Consider the following 19,196-nt stretch of genomic DNA (forward strand, 5'->3'; position numbering starts at 1 on the left):
CTGCTGGTGTGGCACTGCCTTCAGAGCTGGGTGCCCAGCCAGCAGTCACTGCTCTCCGCTCTGCTGTCAGAGCTGGGTGGCGGTATATGTCCTTGTGTGTGTGTGTGTGGAGGGTGGGGAGGATAAATGACTACAGACACAAAGAAGTGGGGCTCAATCAAATAAATTTGAGAATCACTGACTTAGACTGATTCAACCTGTGAGTGGAGTTTTCAGTGGGGCGGATTGTGGTGAGACAGGGTCCTCGACCTCCATCCAGCTGCATGCTGCTCAAGAGTGAAAGGATTTGACAAAACTCCTAATGTGTTGATTTGGGCTCCTCCATTTCTTATCTGAATATATAAGTATATATACTGGGGGGTTTCTATATTGCTTTTGACTGTGTTCCTCCTTTCCCCGCAAAAATAAGATCCCTGAGTTCCATGTTCTCAAAGGACTCTGAGTGTTTGTAAGTGGCGGTGTGGGAACTGTCTGCAAAGGTGACTGGGAAAGAAGGACCCCTAGAACCTGGCTCTTATTGCTGCCTGTGGCACCCATCAGATGGGTAACATTGTGTTTCCTGGGTAGACATTATTGCTTAAATGTGTCTAGCTAGGCTGACAGTCTAACCCTCACTCTCACACAACTCACCATGTTTTGGCATGCATGGAAATCTCTTCTGAGATCAAGACCTGGAATGGTTGGAGCATAGTGTTCCTGATCAGGGCAGAAGTAAATTTTCAAACCTGTGTGATGCACTTAGCACACCGCCTTTCAGCACTCTGCTTGTTCTAACCCGGGCATTCTGTTCCCTGTAATTCACAAACCCTAACGTTTTCTAACGTCACAAGAAATAAAACATAAATCTCCTTTGTTTATGTGCTGGTTATTTTATGTCCATAAAGGCTATAAAACTAATATGCTGATGGGACTTGATGAAATGATGGATGATGTCAGTGTGTTGGTTGATAGAGGACATAATGGGCTACTACCATAGCAGCATTTATTAAGTGTACATTGATTACTTGGCATAAAAAAAGCAGTGGTATAAGGCTTGTCATTTTAATAACTAGGGATGGACATTGTGGTCAAATGCTATGAGATGCCCCATAAGATAGAGTTGTAGGGTAGGATTGCTAGGACTACTGCACGAGAAAAATGCTCATATTGGCTGCTTTGGCTTTATCCATATAATGTACATGTGATTTTATATATATCCAGAGAGAGAGCAAGTGAGAGAGTGTAATAAAATAGTCAGACATTTGTCTGTGCCAAGAACGCAGTCAACCAAGACCTTTACTTTACAGGTAATTTGCATGCAAATGTCATTGGTTGTAATGAGTCAGTGATATCAGGGAGATGGCACAGATGGTGGGTTACTTGACCCAACTGCCACAGTTCTTCAAAGGTTGATTCATCACTCATACAGTTCAACACAGACTCCCTCATGCAACACAGCCAACAAAAGCAATAACCCCAAACACACACAGCCCATCACCCCAGCATACATCCCTCATTTGCCACCTGCACAAATCATACACATTTCCCAGCACAATACAGTGCACCCACAAATCAACTCAACCACCCACACTACACCACAGCCAGCATGCACAATACCCCAATACACATAGCCCAACACAACCCATATGCCCAAACAAATCAACACAACCACCCGCACAACAGCATAATCAGCACACACAATAACCTCAAACACATACAGCCCCCACTCCATAGCACATACTCCTCATTCACTACCTGCACTAATCCACACAATTCTCCTAGCACAATACACACATTCACCCACCTTTGCTCATACTTACCATAAACTTGAACACCAAAGCTGTGGGTCAGTGTGTATGTGCATGTCTCTGCGCATGCGACGCACGCATACACACACATATACTTGAGAGCAAGGTGTGTATGGACCTCACATCTGAAGTACTTTGACCTGTCTAATTATATCACTTTGGCTACATCTACACTAGGAATGTGATTCCCGGCTTAAGCAGATCTACATTAACTCTCATGAAGCTAGCATGCTAAAAATAATGGTGTAGCCCTGGCAGCACAGACTTGCCACCGTGAGTATGTATCCCCGGGGCCGGGGTGATTTGTACTTTAGGTAGCTAGCCCATGCTGCCATAGGGTTGCCAACTTTCTAATCACATAAAACCGGACACCTTTGCCCCGCCCCTGCCGCTTCCCCTCACCAAGGCCCACCCCTTCTCCAAGGTCTCACCCCCTGCTCACTCCATCCCCCCTCCCTCCATCACTTGCTCTTCCCCACCCTCACTCACTTTCACCGGGCTGGGGCAAGGGGTTGGGGTGTGCAGCGGGTGCGGGCTCCGGCTGGGGGTGTAGGCTCCAGGGTGGGGCCAGAAATGAGAGGGGAGGGAGCTCTGGGCTGGGGCAGGGGTTGGGGTGTGGGAGGGGGTGAGGGCTCCAGCTGGGGGTGCGAGCTCTGGGGTGGGGCTAGGGATGAGGGTTTGGGGTGCAAGAGGGGGCTCCAGGCTGGGATGAGGGGTTCGGAATGTGGGAGAGGGCTCAGGGCTGGGGCAGGGGATTGGGGTTTAGGAGGGGTTTAGGGGTGTGGGTTCCAGCTGGGCAGTGCTTACCTCAGGTGGCTCCTGGAAGAGGCCGGCATGTCCGGCTCCTAAGCGGAGGGACCTGGGGCTCTGTACGCTGCCCTCGCCTACAGGCACCACCGCTGTAGCTCCCATTGGCCACTGTTCTCGGCCAATGGGAGCTGCAGAGCCAGTACTCGGGGTGGGGGCAGTGTGCAGAGCCTACCTGGCTGCCCCTGAGACTAAGAGCTGGTCATGCCGGCTGCTTCAGGGAGCCACGCAGAGCCAGGGCAGGCAGGGAACCTGCCTTAGCCCTGCTGTGCTGCCGACCGCACTTTTAGCAGTCTAATCAGCAGTGCTGACCGGAGCCACCAGGGTCTCTTTTCGACTGGGCGTCCTGGTCCAAAATCAGATGCCTGGCAACCCTATTCTGTGATTCACTGCTGCCCGTCCTATCGTAGATACACTCCTACTTTAAGCATGCAAGCTCAATGACAGCTAGTGTAAGTATGTCTGCTCAAGCTGGGAATTGCACCCCAGCTCCAAGTGTAGATGTAGCCTCTGTCTCATGGACTTCCTAGCTATCCTGTAGTTGTGGCTTCATATCCATTATAGCCACTGTTAATTTTCTGCCTGGCATGCACTACTGAGGAGTTTAAAGGTCTCTCTTTATAAACTGATTGCTCAGCCAACTCTTGTAAGCACATATTGTCGAGATTGCTGATTATTATAACTCTAGTTTCTGTTCTTTCTGAAATATTTCAGACTCCAGCAGGATTTGAGGTTGGAAATGCATGCTGCTTGGTGTCAAAACCTTACCAGATGTAAAGCCCTATCCGTGTATTTCCAGATCAGTTAAACGTGGATGCTATGACAAACCTGCTATTCATTTTATATAGCATGCACAAAATATTATGTTAAAAGAACGTTATTAAAGTTGCAAACTCAAACATCAAAAATGAGGAAATGCCCATGTAACCTTAATTCAGCCCCCTGTGCAAATGAATTATGATACAGTCTTTAATTTACATGATCACATATTTTTTTCTCCAGGATCCCTGCCTCATTCAGTGCACAGGCTGAACGGTGCTCATTTAATGAGCTGCTGTGCAATATTGTTTTATCCTCATTTGTTCAATGCATGACTCCATGCCTTATTGACTCAATCCCAGCTCTGAAGACAGAATTATTAATTTTCTCTTGGTCTTTTCTACAACACTTATCACTATAGTATCTGGTGATGCTATAGTGCTTCACAAACATTAATTTATTTTCACAACACCCTATGTAGGTGAGTGGGTATTATCCCTATTTTACAGATGGGGGACTGAAACACAGAGAGATTAAGGTCAAAAGTATCCACTAACTTTGAGTACCCAATTTGAGAAACATAGCATCTGAATTTTCAGAGTACTTAGCATGTTATAGCACTTCATAGGTTCAAAGTACAACTCCCATTAGCTTCAGTTGCTGCTCAGCACTTCTCCAAATCAGACTCAAGCTGGATACCCAGACAACAAGGAACGCATAATTAGTAGCGATCTGTGAAATGTTTCGTGTAAGTGACTTGTCCAGGATCACATAAGAACCCTGTCAAACAAACATGGATAGAATCTAACTCTCTGAGAACCATAAACTGAAAAAAACAAAATTCCATCATGTTACATCATATTGCCAACCACATGGGTCATCAGCAAGGTTGGAACCTTAAGATCCTCCACACAGACCTCTGTCATCTGAACTAATTGAGTAACTTACAGCAGTTGTAGTTTGGCATCCTCTAGGTAGACCTGTACTGGAGGAGGATGAGACTCTTTTCCAGTAGGTTTCACAGCTATTTGTTGACAGCAGAGGAATAGTGAGACTGCAGAATCTTGTAAAAAGCAACAGAGGGTCCTGTGGCACCTTTGAGACTAACAGAAGTACTGGGAGCATAAGCTTTCGTGGGTAAGAACCTCACTTCTTCAGATGCAAGTGCAGAATCTTGGTGTCACAGGCCTCTTAAAGGGGAGATGGGGCCAGCCCCATCTTTGCCATAATTAATTAGCTACTTCCCAACCTGAGGGGGCGGGACTAAGGAAGGTCAAGTGACATCTTAATGGACACCTGGGCCTTATATATCAGCCTGGGGTTTGGAACCACAGGGAGTGGGAAGGCTCTGAACTAGGGTCTGCTGTTCTGTAGTGGATCAGGGAAGGCCCCAGGGAACAGCACCAAGCAGAATGGTACTCCATGGGAACCAGTCTGGGGCTGAATGCTCTGTCCCAGAGCTAGACAGACTACCAAAGTTAGCCTGGAGAGGGGCTGAGAACAGTGCCCAATGAATGACTGGATGGTAAGTCCCCAAATGCATTGGGATGTTTTGTTTCTGGGAACTTGTTGAACTTTTGCTATGCTGGAAAGACATAATTTTTTTTGACTTGGCAGGAGGGCTGTGCCACATATCCAGCACAGACCAATGTGTGGAGAGACTAGGAGACAACTCAAGGAAAGAAATGGAGTCAGGGAGCATTGGCAATGCCACACTCAGCCAGTAGGGGGTGCTGCAGGGAAGCCACTCCTTATGATATTTGGGTTCCATTCTGTGCTCTGGAGGGTGGTGTGCTTTTATGGGCACAGACTCTTCTGCTCATTCTTCCCAAGCTTGACATTTTACTCTCTCCCTTTGCAACTGCCCTCGTCCTGTCTTTTTCCCACACCTGGTTCCTCATTCAAGTCCCATTCTCCTAACCTAATTAGTCCCAGTCTTCACTTGTCAGGCTTCTTGTCTCAGTCTCCTTGCCTAGTCTCACCCCTCTGGACTTCAGTCTCTGTCCCCACTCCCTCAGTCTGACTCTTGTCCCCTCTGTGTCAAATCAGGCAGCTTCCTGCTCCATGCAGCCTAGGTGCAGCGGGGTGGGTCAGTGAGACCACAGGAGACCGGGACTCCCAGCTTGTAGGTCCAGTGCCTGCCCTACAGCTGCAATTGTAGGGAAAGTCCTGCTCAGACCCAGGCTGGAGCATGCCTGGTACAGATGGCATCATGAGGATTTTAGCTACAAAACTCCAGCAAGTCTTTACTGACCATGTATAAACTGATTTTGGGGGTTTGTTGGGATGGGGGCTGTAGCGAGGCGGTGGGATACACCACAGCCCTGCTGAGGGCTGAACTTCCCCTAATCCTGATGTGGGCGGAGCCACCGGGTCCGGTGCCCACCCCTCAGAGGTCACTGTGCCGACCCGGAAGTATAAAAGCCCGCCTGCAGAGCTCAGTGGGGCCCATGCCGGCGGAGAGAGCAGATGTCTCTGGCCGAGCTCCCACTTGGGAAATAGCAGCAGGCCGCGACCAGCCTGCTGCCTTACCAGGCCTGCTGAGCCTACCCCTTGCCCACTATCCTGAGGAGGACTGGCCAAGCCTGCCCCATGCCAGCTACCCCGAGGAGGAGCCGAGCCTGCCCTTTGCCCTTTACCCTGAGGAGCCGATGCTGGTTGAGAGCACCGAGGACAGTAGGACGGCCCAGGTACCATACGAGGGGGAGTGTGGAAGTAGCCTTGGGGCAGCCGACCCCAGTCTGGCTGCTGCACTGCCAGAGCCGATGTCAGTGTGTTGCGGCCAGAATCCCCACTGACAGCAGCTGCTAGGGCCCTGGTCTGGGACGCAGTGGAGTGGGAGGGCCTGTGTCCCCCCTGCCACCCACTCCTTGGGTGGCCGACTCCCCCTTTTTCCCTGGCCTAGAGAGGCTGGGTTACTGACTATTTGCTTGCTGCCCCGCCCTGCTTAAGGACCTGGGCCTCCGATTGACTATTTGATTACTGCCCTGCCCTGACTTAAGGCCTGGGCTGCTATAGACTTTGCCTCAGCCCTTGCTTAAGGGCCTGTGTTTGGACCTCTTGGCTCAGCCCCTGCTTACGGGCCAGAGCGCCTAACTGTGGGTCTGCGGTCCCCAACTGCCGCTGGACCAGAGCAAGGCGGTGGGATGCCCCACCGCCCCACTGAGGGCCGAACCTCTGCCCAAAACTACTACAGGGGTAAAGAGTTATAAATTACCAAATTAATTTGGACCTAATTAGAAGACAGGTAGTTGACAGTATCTATTAACTGAGAAGAGCTACAACTAAAGGGCTACTTTGAAAGGGAAGCAACCCAGCAGGTGGGATTATATAAATGGACAGGAAGGAAGTGCTGGAAGAGGAGGGAGCCTGAAGGAAGGCAGCAGTAGGTAGGACTGGCAGCACACCACCACCACGACCCATCCCCAGAAGCAAATGGGGAAGCTGATGACTCACGTAAATAGTGAAAAAGACTTGGAGTAGTTGTGGTCTGTGGATAAGGCCTGATGGGACTCCCTGCTGTCAAATTTCAAGTCCCTTCTTCAAAGCATGGTGGAACAAAGGCTTCTCAAAGGAAAGGTTGCCAGAATCTCTTAGCATGGGTGAAACAATGTGTTTTTCCCTATCCTCATTCTCAAACAGCTAAATTGTTTTGGCTGAAATTAAAAAAAGCCACACAGATAAACCCTCAGCCTGAGACAGACACCCTACATGGAAAATTTCAGCCAAAATGGGTTATTTTTTCAAAGGTATAAACAACTGAAAACAAGGTCTTATAATGGGAAGCATCAGGCAACTGTAATAGATAGTGCTACCACCCCTGCATATACTATTTGTTCACAGAAAATGCCCAACAAAGCTTTTCTCACAAATGAAACAAATCTGTTAGTCATAATCAAAGGACAGCTCCTCACAGAGGTATCCTAGAGAAGAGATCTTGAGATTAATGGGGGGCGGAGGAAACCGAACGCAGTCAGACATATTGTAATGGACCCCAGTCACTTCAAGATGTTTCTCTGAGTAGCAGAATGGTTTTAGTTCCATCTACTGTGGTTTGGTTAAAAAAATAGGTAGGAAGATAAGTAGGTGGGAGAGAGAGCTCAGTGGTTAGAATGGACCAAATGCCAATTGTTGACTCTCTCTGAAAGCATGTCCCTTTCCTGGCAATGGGATACATCATAACTGTCAGTCCAAGAAACTTTAAAAATTATTTGGTGTTGTATTTTTGAGCATGTTTTAATATTTGCAGTGGTGGTGTAGCTCCCAGGATCTGAGAGAAAAGGTAGGTAAGAACTTATTGGCCAACTTCTGTTGATGGAAGGGACAAGCTTTTGAGCATCACAGAGCTCTCCCGCTAGTCTGGAGAAGGGAATCAGAATGTCCAAGGTGCGATAGATTGTTAAAACCTGGTCTACACTCTAAGCTTACATCAGCATAGCTAAGTCTCTCTGGGGTGTGAAAAGTCTACTTCTCAGAGAGATGTAATTACGCTAATGTAACTTTTGGTGTAGACTGCGCTTGGTCAAGGGAAGAATTCTTCCATCGACCTAGCTATCATCTCTTGGGGAGGTGGATTACCTATGCTGATGGAAGAACCCCTCCCCTCGGGGTAGGTAGTGTCTACACTGAAGTGCTACAATGGCACTGTAGCAGGGGAAGCTGCAGCAGTGCAGGCCACTCCACAGTATCATTTTAAGTATAGACCTACCATTACCAAAAGGGGTTCACAGGTGTTGTAAGAAACCATTTAAAATTAAATGGGCTATTAAGTAAGCAGAATATATATCATAGCACATGAATAGTGGTCCCCCACTTGGTAAAGCAACTCCCATCTTTTCATGTGCTATGATATATATTCTGCTTACTGTATTTTTCACTTCACGTGTCTGATGAAAGCTTATGCCCAAATACATTTGTTAGTCTAAGGTGCCGAAAGGACTCCTCGTTTTTGCTGATGGAAAGTTAGTGATTATTTAGTTTTCCACTTGGTGGCAGCAGAGTCCACAATAATGACACTGAAACATAGCGAATTTAATTCAGGAGAAAACATTTTAATAGCTATTCTTATCATCTAAGTGTCTTTTTCAATATATACTTCTTACCTGTATCCAAACAGAGAAACTCTGTGTGCATAATAGGCAGTATCATTGTATATATAATTATTTGGTTTTCTTAAATGTTTTATTGATCAATGAATAAAAATAAACTACAGGTTTGTATTCCAAGAAGCTCCTTTTATATGTGTTGTAGTGTAGGGCTGGGGAGGAGCCATAACTCCAGGGTTCTGTTCCCACCTCTACCACTGACGTGCTCTGTGGCCTTGGGAATTCACTGAGGGATAAAAACTGTGCTATTGAAACACAACCTTGCATTAAGGGAAGTGCAGAGCCGAGTGGTCCCAGAAGAACTCAAGAATGACTGTACCTAAGGAAGTCCAATCCAGGGCCGACTCTAGGTTTTTTGCCACCCCAAGCAAAAAATTTGCCACCCAAGCTCCGAGAGTGCACCTGCCCAAGCAAAAAAAAAAAAAACCAGCCCTGCCCACACCAAAAAAAGTGTCCGGAATGCCATCCAAGCAAAAAAAAAAAAAAAAAAAGCACGTGCTTGGCTTGCTGGTGCCTAGAGCCGGTCCTGGCCAATCCCTCTTCAGTGGGCAGGCAGCATCACCTTTGTTCCCCTATAGTGCTTCTGGCCAGCACTGTAGGTAGGGAGTTTATGACCCCCTCCTCCCCAGGGGTAATATACACCTCAACCACTCCCTTGGGGCACAAAGAGAGCAGTCTCTGGGCTACCCCTATATGCAGGGAGTGCAACTGTCCATGCACTTTGCATGTGGTGTGCAGACATAGTGGAGAAGGCTTTTTGCACTTCCCCATGCATCCAGGCAAAGGCCAGGGGCAAGCTGGTCCTTAGGCTGTCTGTGCCTCAGTCTACCTTTCCCTATAAAATGGTGTAAATCAGTGGCTTTCAACCTTTCCAGACTACTCTAACCCTTTCAGGGGTCTGATTTGTCTTGTGTACCCCCCAAGTTTCACCTCACTTAAACAGCTTGCTCTCAAAATCAGATATAAAAATACAAGTGTCACAACACACAATTACTGACAAATTGCTTATTTTCTTATTTTTATTATATAATTATAAAATAAATTGGAATATAAATATTGTACTTACATTTCAGTGTATAGTATATAGAACAGTATAAACAAGTCACATTAAATTTTAGTTTGTATTGACTTTGCTAGTGCTTTTTATGTAGCCTGTTGTAAAACTAGGCAAATATCTAAATGAGTTGATGTGCCCCCTGGAAGACCTCTGAGTACCCCTTGTTGAGAACCACTGGTGTAAACAACACTTGTGACAGCATACCCCATAAGGCTTTATGGGGGGACGTTTATAAATGTATGTATGATATAACTGGCTGTATGCTTGCTTGATTTCTAAGTAAGCTCTGTGAGGCATTTGGTCAGCTTCTTTAGGAAGGAATTCACCAGGTTAAGTACCTGATCAGGAAACACTTGGGGAACAATGCATCTTGGAATGCTCCAATCCACATGAGAAGTCTTCCTGGAGACATGCAAGATGCCATGTGGACAATGGCGTCGGCCTGCAAAGACTGAGTCATGCAGGGGCATGTGACTTGCCCAGGTGACTCCAAAACTCCATCTTGGAGCTGGACTTTGCAGAGGAGGGAGGAGGGGGGTCTCCACCCACAAGAGAGAGTCTATTTAAACCCAGGGGAGACCCCTCCATTTTGTCTTCAGCTGGCTAAAGAAGGAGCCTCTCCACCCCCCCCCCAGGATACTTGAAGGAGACTGAAACAAAGGACAGTAACTGCAGGGGGTGTGAGTGATTGCTGGACCCAGGCTAAAAGGAGATTAGCCTGTAAAAGGGAGCACTCTGGAACTGGTGAGGAAATTATCTGTATTCAGTTTGATTAGGCATAGATCTGCGCATTTTATTTTATTTTGCTTGGTGACTTACTTTGTTCTGTCTGTTACTACTTTGAACCACTTAAATCCTACTGTCTGTATTTAATAAAATCACTTTTTATTTAGTAATTTACTCAGAGTATGTATTAATACCTGGGGGAGCAAACAACTGTGCATACCTCTCTATCAGTGTTATAGAGGGCGAACAATTTATGAGTTTGCCCTGCATAAGCTTTATACAGGGTAAAACAGATTTATTTGGGTTTAGACCCCACTGGGAGTTGGGCATCTGAGTGCTAAAGACAAGCACGCTACTGTGAGCTGTTTTCAGGTAAACTTGCAGCTTTGGAACAAGTGATTCAGACCCTGGATCTGTGTCTGGAGCCAAACAGGAGTGTCTGGCTCAGCAAGACAGGGTGCTGGAGTCCTGAGCTGGCAGGGAAAACAGAAGCAGGGGTAGTCTTTGCACATCGGGTGGCAACTCCCAAGGGGGTTTCTGTGATCCAACCCGTCACAACACTTATCTGACTCCTGGGGCTGTTGTGAAGCTTAGTTGGTTAATTAATTAGATTTTATAGGCGCTTGTGATGGGAGGCCTTGTTGGGCCAAGCTGGCCCCGGTGGCCCAGGGAAGAATTGGTACAACCCACCACTCAGTTGTCAGGATTCCCTGTTAGATCAGGTAACTGCAGTACGGTGGGCTCCAGACCCCTGGCAGGACTGAGCAAACAGTTAGTAGCCCCGGAGTCTCCGGGCTGGGGCCAACAGTTGGAGTTCTGGCCCTTTGGGTAGGACAAAACAATGGCCAGCCTGTAGTCCCTGGGTGGGGCAGGACAAAAAAAACAGTCCATGGTCCCTGAGACCCCAGGCTGGGACAGAGAGCAAACAGCAGCCATGTCTAGTGGTCTGTGGTAGGGGAACACAGCCCCTCCCACTCAACCAGGTTCCAACCCAGGGCCCTATGAAGCCAGGGCCTTCCCCACTAAAAGTTTGGGCATCAGCTTCTACTACATCCCCTGGGTCACTTCCTACCACAAGTTGCATCCCAGGCATCTCCTCAGCTGGCAGTAGCTTGGTGTCCCCATCAGTCTCCACAGTTGGCGAGTTGCCCGTAGCATAGTCCGGTCCACAGGTTCTGCTGCTTGGAGCTTCACCAGCCCCTCTGGAGAAGCCTGCAGTCCACATCCTTCCTCCTCCACAGACAGCCCCAACTGAGCTGGGCTGCCTCCTTTTATCTGGCTCTTCCACCTTGAGCATGCACAGCAGGGGAAAGGGGGCGTGGCCTCCTGGGCCCACAGTGATTGGTCCGTCCCCATTGGCCCAGTGTGGGGTTGGTGCACTCAGTCCTAGAACTACTATATAGGGGTTCAAATTAATGACTTATTTTTAAGGAAATGGAAATCTAAACTACTAATCATCCACTGACATGACCGGGACAAGGGTGGTCATACCTAGTGGTCGGAGCAGGAGCTGGGAGTCAGGCCAAGTCAGGTACTGGGAGATCAGAGTCTAAAATAGGCCAGAGAGCAGACTGAGGTTCAGGTATCAGGAGACAGGCAGGGTCAGGTTACCAAGAGATCAGGGTCAGGCACCAGGTTACAGACAACAATTGAAAAGCAAAGTCAAGGACAAACCGGGGTTGGAAGCCTTAGTCTAGGGTCCCTGGCGAGCAGGGTTTGGAGCAGAGCTAGGCAGGCAGTCTGTGTTTTGCTCAGACAGCTCTCCTTCATGGCTTCCTAGTTTAAGTACTGGTATCGGCCAATCAGTGGGCTGCGTGGGCCCGCCACTCAGGTCCTGCTGGGAGGAACTTCCTGGTGAGCCCAGCCCCACAAGGCCCTCATGTGGGAGCTCAGCCTAAGCATCCCATGACAATGTGGCGGCATCAGCAGCCCAGAACCCCCATGGCTCCAGCCCTGTGGGTTCTTATAACCACTATTGTTAGATACTTTTGAATAAAACTGAAGGAGACTTTATATCTCCTAGATTACTCAGTATGGTAGAAATATGGATGAGTCCCTGATGCTGGTTGGCTTAATCCTAAAGGTAAGCATAGAACTCATGCCTCCCCATACTGGGAGGGGACACAATCTAAAGGGGAGGACATGTGACCGTCCCATGTGTCTCCTCCCCTACCCTGTGCCCAGGCTGGGGCCTTCGCGCTCTCCCTGCTCCATGTTAACTGCATGGAGGGGGGAGGCTCTGTCCTTTGTCCACTGTGCCACTCCCCATCTGGCATGTTCAGCCATTCTCCCTGGCAGCCAGGCCTGGGCGGGGAGCGGGACAGAGCTGAAGCTGGACACTCCGGGTTGCTGCCTCTCTGCAGTGCAGCAGCTGCCTGTGAGAGAACCTTGCTGGGGAGAGGTGGCAGCCTGCCCAGGCTTAGCTGCTGGGACCAGGGGCCAAGCATGCCATGGGAAAGGGGGGGGGGGGGGCTCTAGGTCACTCAGCCCCTGTCCCTGGCAGCCAGGCCTGTGGGGATGGATGGCCCACCTCCCCTTCCCAGCCAGGCTCTCTCGCAGGCAGCTGCTGCGTTGAACGGAGCAGCGTCCCAGTGGCTGGCCAGTGTGAGAAGTGGCTCTGGTCCCGCCCCTTCTGCTCCCAGCCCGGGCCAGCTGCTGGGGGGCCAACTGACCCTGCATGTCTTTCCCCCACCCCCATTGTCTCTGGAGGTCAGTAAATATTCTTACACGCCATTTTTTTCTGATTTATTATAACATTTTCCAGATGGGTAAACTGATAACTTGTAATAACTTGAGTAAGGCAGCAAGAAGGAGGAAGAAAAACTAGGTGCCCAATTCTCATTTAAGTGATTTTACACCATCTTAATTCCACTGGACATGAGTCTCATTTACACGAAAGCCCCTTTACTCCACAGGAACATTATTGCTGATCTTCATTTATGGAATGTAGATGAATTAGGCCCAGTGACTCCCACCTCAATACTCTTGCTCTGTCTTGCTATTGATATTGGACTTGATTCAGATCTCTCTTACGCTGGTGTAAATCAGGAGTTCCTCTACTGAAGTCAATTAAGTTATACTGGTGCAAAATGCATGCAAGTGGTATCACAAGCAGGCCCAATATCTCTGATAGATATTTGTGATGTGGTCATAGACTGGGATTTTCAATTGGACCCCAAACTCCCTTATGCTCCTTTGAATATACTAGCAATAGGCTTTAAATGTTGGTCCATTTTCCTCTGCATCCAAGTTCTAGACAATTTTTCACACAACTAGGGATAAGATCTATGCCTTAGTCCACATGGAATAAACCAAGCTTAGAAGTTTTGTTTCATTGTATTAGAAAATAGGGGTTCAGAATTCCACTTTTTTGAGCTCAATTTCTTTATCTTTCAAAATATAATGTCCTTCTCCCCTCCAATTTCTATTTTGGAGAAGGGAGACCACTTATTTGTCGTTTCAAGAAGTATGACTATCAAATAATGCCATGATAAAATTATCCTCAGGCAATTCCAATTGCCTGCATTTTTAGATGACTCTTTTAGCTAAAAGTAATGCTTTTTTCATTTTAATTGCTCACTAGTGTGTCCATCATGCTACCCTTTAGGTTGTCATACTTTTTGACACAGTAAAAGTAATGGGACATAAAAGCTTAAGTTTAAAGGATACTTCAAGATAATTACTGTAACGGTCTAAAAATAGGAAGAAATGGTACTAACTGGAGCAGTTCATGAAAAACCCGCACTATTGCTCATGGCTGTGATTGATAGTAACTCTCTCTCTCTCTTACAAACAGGTCAGCCTCAGCTGGTGTATATCAGCATAGCTCCATTGATTTCATTGGATAATGGAGCTATATTGATTTACCCCAACTGAGGCTTTGTTCTATTAGAGTTAATATTCACACCTGATTATGTTTTGGTTTATCTAATTTTCTGTTGGGCCCTCTTATTCATGTATTAATGTGGGTTTGATGCAACAGATCTATCAAAATTAAGACAACGATTTTAAATTATTATTATTTACTAGTAGAATTACCATAGCACCTAGGAGCCCTCATCCTGGATCAACACCCCATTGTGCCAGGTACTGCTCAAAAAATGCTCCCTGTCCCCAAGAGCTAACCATCTTAATGAAGAATGCGGTTGGAACTGTAAGCACTTAAAAGTTGAGAAATGCCAAAGTTACAGGAAAACCTTAATTCAGTCCTCTGATTTGTCATGCATTATGATTCATCGTTAGTTATAAGATCACACACTATTAGTCCTGCAGATTTTTGTCCTCACTTAGTGCTCAGCTGGATGGAGTGCAGTGAATGAGTCCCATTGCCCAACCTGAACGCTGAACGAAGCTGAGGTCCAGAGAACATACCTCATTGCTATCCTTCCTGTGCACTGAAGGCCTAACTCTGCCCTTATTTACACCAATCTGAAAGACTTCAGTATAGTTACACCTGATATCTACTATGGTGACTGCAAACAGAATTTGGATCAAAACAGACCTTTTGCATCAGTAACTGTGCCCTCTCCATCTTGTGCACTGAACGGCAAAAGGGTCCTGCAGAAATAATAGGCTGGGATCATGTAATTAAGACTTTATCATAATGCATGAGCACAAAGTGGAAACAAGGTAGTGTGGGCGACTTTGCCTGAGGCATTATCTGACCTTTCATTGCTTACTGATCTCTTAATCTATTAATTGTAATATTTTTCATAAGAAAAACAACACTAAATACCATAGAAATCCCACAACATGGAACTATTTGCTAGAAAGCACCAGAAGTCTTTGTCTCACTCAATCTTCATAGATTATAAGGCCAGAAAGGACCACAATTTTGCTTAAGAAAGAGAAGGTAAAGAGGTGTGTGTGGGAAATTTGATAATGGGTTTTTCACTATAGCCAAAGTATAACAAGGTCCAATGGCTGGAAGCTAAAGCTAGACAAACTCAGACTGGAAATAATGTGTACGTTTTTAACAGTGAGGGTAATTAACCATTGGAACAACTTACCAAGGGTAGTGGTGGATTCTCCATCTCTGATGGTTTATTACATCAAAATTGAATGCGTTTTTCTAAAAGATATGTTCTGGTTCAAACAGGAGTTGATTAGAGAAGTCATATGGCTTGTGTTATACAGTAGGTCAGAGCAGATGATTGCAATTGACCATACTGGCCTTATAATTATGCACTACACAGCTTTGCAAATATGGTTTGGGGAAGTATATGCCTAGCAATGATTGATATTTTGATATATAAAATACATATATACTGTGTGAATTCCATCCTCCATGCCGGTACTCAGCTTATTTCAATTTCTAGTACTTCCCAGGCTTTTTATTATTCAAGACACATTGTGGTTTCTGACAATTAGAAAATTGTTATTGATCCTGCATGAGTTAGCTTCACTATATTCCAATGAGATCTGATTTTATAACTGTCACTAATTAGATTTACTCACCATGTTCCTTCAGTTAAGACTGAAATTGATATTTCTAGTTATATCAGTTCCGATCTTAAAAGGAAGTTCTTCCAAAAGATTTTCTCAGGCTCATAAATCAATGACAAACAACTTCATACCCTGGTGGAATGTTAAAATTAAAGGGACGTAGTCAGCTACATAAGTGCTGAGCATCATTATAGTTAACTTGACCATCACACTTCCATCTGAAAATGTTGCACCAGTGAATGGTGCAGAGCTGAAAATGACATCAAACAGGTGGAAAGCAGGTTCTGATGTTATCAGGGTAGTCAAAAATCTTTTCAGCAATTAAAAAAATAAGATCCAGGGCAGACTATTTGAAGGGTCCTGTACTAGAAAATTAATTATATATTTAAAAAAAAATTCAAAAAATTCAAATTGATAATGGACTTCCTGACTTACTTTGCAGAAGCACCTGCCTCCCTCTCCAACTGACCTGATATGGCAATGAAGTCGAGAGAGGTTTCCTAAATTGCTTGGCCACTTAAATCACAGTGATGGGAGCATGGGGGATTTTGCCGTCTGTCTTCATCAATCATCTCCCCTTTCTCTGTATTATATGGGGGGGAGAGGGGAGGGAATATAGGATCTCGAAGGCAGGGAATCAGTCTCATAGGCTATGAGTTGTTGACAGCTGCTTTCCCACCTTTGAGATCCTATATTTAGCCCTTATATTTAGCCCTGCACGGACACAAAATTTATATCCATATCTGATCTGCGAGCCACAAAAACGGTCCGCAGATATCCCCGCAGGATTTGCAGGGCTTGCCTTCCATTGGCTTCTTGACCTTAGAAAAAACATAAAAAGGAACTGTCCTTTTGTTCTCTTTGCACAACTGGGGTTCTTAAATGCTACTACAATACCAATACATAAATTCTGACAGCTAACAGAAATCTTCCTCTAGTTAAAATAAGCCTTTTTAAAGTGAACCAGCTAATTCTGAACAAAAGCAAAAACTATTCTCTCATCAGTAGCCACAAAATATAAACAAAACACAAAAGCTTTTTGAAAAAGAAACATTAGTGATACACTTGGTCAGCTTCAAATGACAGTCAACATACATCCTATTACCATAAATACATGCATACAATCTTGCTATTGTCAAGAAACAGTAATAAAGTATTGTATTGAATAATATAGTTAGTTGACATATACATTAACTGATAGAATTTAAAGGTATTAAAAGAATATTCTTAGATATCAAAATCAAGATAACAAATGCATAAAAGAACCCAACAATCCATGAGTCAGTTAAGGTTATTGTGCTTGAGTAGGCATTTCTTTGTACTTAATAATTATTAACTCACAATTGTTATCATGTAGGCAGCATAGAATTTATGCCCTTCATTTAGAAAACCCAGGCATGAAATTGAATTATATGATAGGTGATTTCATTGCTGCCAACTGGTTTCTGAAATGATTTTTGTTTTGTTTCTTTTTGAATATAAATATGGCCTGGGTCACTGTAGATAAGATTGAGCTGGTTTTTTAGATTCTTTCAAGTTGGTTCAATAGTTGAGTTACATTAGTGCTTTTCCTTTAGCTGTACAAGGGATATTAAGTAAAAGAGTAAACTTATTCTGTACTCAATCTAATCACCACCAGCGTTTTCCCCACAGCATTAAACCATTTGGATTATTTAGCTGCTTACAGAAGTGATTGTGGTGATGTTTTCAAGTGCTGTGTTATGCTAATTATAAGCAATTGAGGACAGTGAGCTCATTTTGATCAAAAGGGATTGTGGGATGCAAATGCTGTGAGTGAGGAGGTGAGACATCTCTCTCTGCCTATAGACAAAAAGGCTTATATAACTGACATTTAATAGCTAAATGCAAGCAGGCTAACCTGTCTGCTGACATTCATTCATAGTGTAGGAGGCTAAATGCTGGAAGAGGCTATGAAGTTCACAGGATCTGAAACAAAAGATCAAACTTTGCAATGTTCAGATAAATGAGAACTTCTACTGGTGGCGCTTCAGTTGTGTAATAAAAAAACAAATTCCTCTTTATGTTTAAATTCAGAATTAATCCAGGTTTTGGCTCCATTACACCCATCCAGGGTCAGACGGTCATTGATACAATCACTTAGAATAAATGCAGTGGTACTGGGCATTAGGATTGATTGTTGAAATGTGAATCCATGAATGGCATCTTTGGTAGGGACCAGTTAGCTAGTGACTAATATTTTCGAGTTTTATTCCCTTGTGGGCCTGTACATGTACTTCCATGAAATCACAGTCAGTCCCCTAGATGTGTAATGTTTAGTGCAAATGAAAAATCGAGCAATCATCTAAGTGGTGTGTTTATGTCCACACAAGCCTGGAATTGTTCCATGCAGTCCTGAGAATTGAGGCTCTCTGGGCAGGATGAATTCCTTCTATGGCCCATTGTGAGATTTAATTGCCTTCAATGGGCTATCAAACTTGATTAGTCCATTCACAATAGCTGGCTAGACTGAATGTAACCAATCTTGTTGGTATTGCCCAGGAATACAGCACATCGGTACCGTAGGATGCCAGTATATAGTCAATATTTTAAATTTCAGATAGAAAACATTGTGACATTGCACTCCATATGTTTATGGAAATATGTTTGAGTGTAAATATAATGTAACTGGAATATGCTTTATGCCAGGGGTTGGCAACCTTGCAGAAGTGGTGTGCCGAGTCTTCCTTTATTCACTCTAATTTAAGGTTTCACGTGCCAGTAATACATTTTAACGTTTTTAGAAGGTCTCTTTCTGTAAGTCTAGAATATATAACTAAACTATTGTTGTATGTAAAGTAAATAAGGTTTTGAAAATGTTTAAGAAGCTTCATTTAAAATTAAATTAAAATGCAGAGCCCCCCGGACCGGTGGCCAGGACCGAGGCAGTGTGAGTGCCATTGAAAATCAGCATGCATGCCGCCTTCGGCACACGTGCCATAGGTTGCCTACCCCTGCTTTATGCAAAAGGGCTCTTATAAGGTATCATTACAAATCTTATAATCTACTGAGTGTTCATCCTATTTGTATGTATGTATCATTCTTGTATCTAAAACTAGAAATATGAAGTTAACTCTGGTCCTATTGTAATTATGCAAAGTGTGGGCCATTAATGGTGGTTTAGAATCTTGATGGCACCCATTGACTGGGACAATTGGCTGTAGATGGTTTATTTACCTAAAAGCCTTCTTGTGGATGTGGGGGCCAGCCTGTGGGTAATGAAGAATGAGGTCTTACAGTGACATATGACTGTAGCAAGCGCTGACTCGCCTGCACAGCGCCTCCTGCTGGTCGTCTTGGGAATTAGCTCTTCAGCCTCAGAGCGCCTCCTGGTGGCCAGTGTCTCACCTGCCTCGGGCCCCATTATCCCTCCCGGACTCCAGTGCCCCTTACCCTGGGGTTCTGCCCACTGCACTACCCCCCACACGCTGGGTCTCCCCTCCCAGGGGAACCCCCAACCCTCTACACCCACCTTGCCTCAGTGACTACTGC

Source organism: Chrysemys picta, chromosome 1 (genome assembly GCF_011386835.1).
Source record: "Chrysemys picta bellii isolate R12L10 chromosome 1, ASM1138683v2, whole genome shotgun sequence".
Taxonomy (NCBI): Eukaryota; Metazoa; Chordata; order Testudines; family Emydidae; genus Chrysemys; species Chrysemys picta.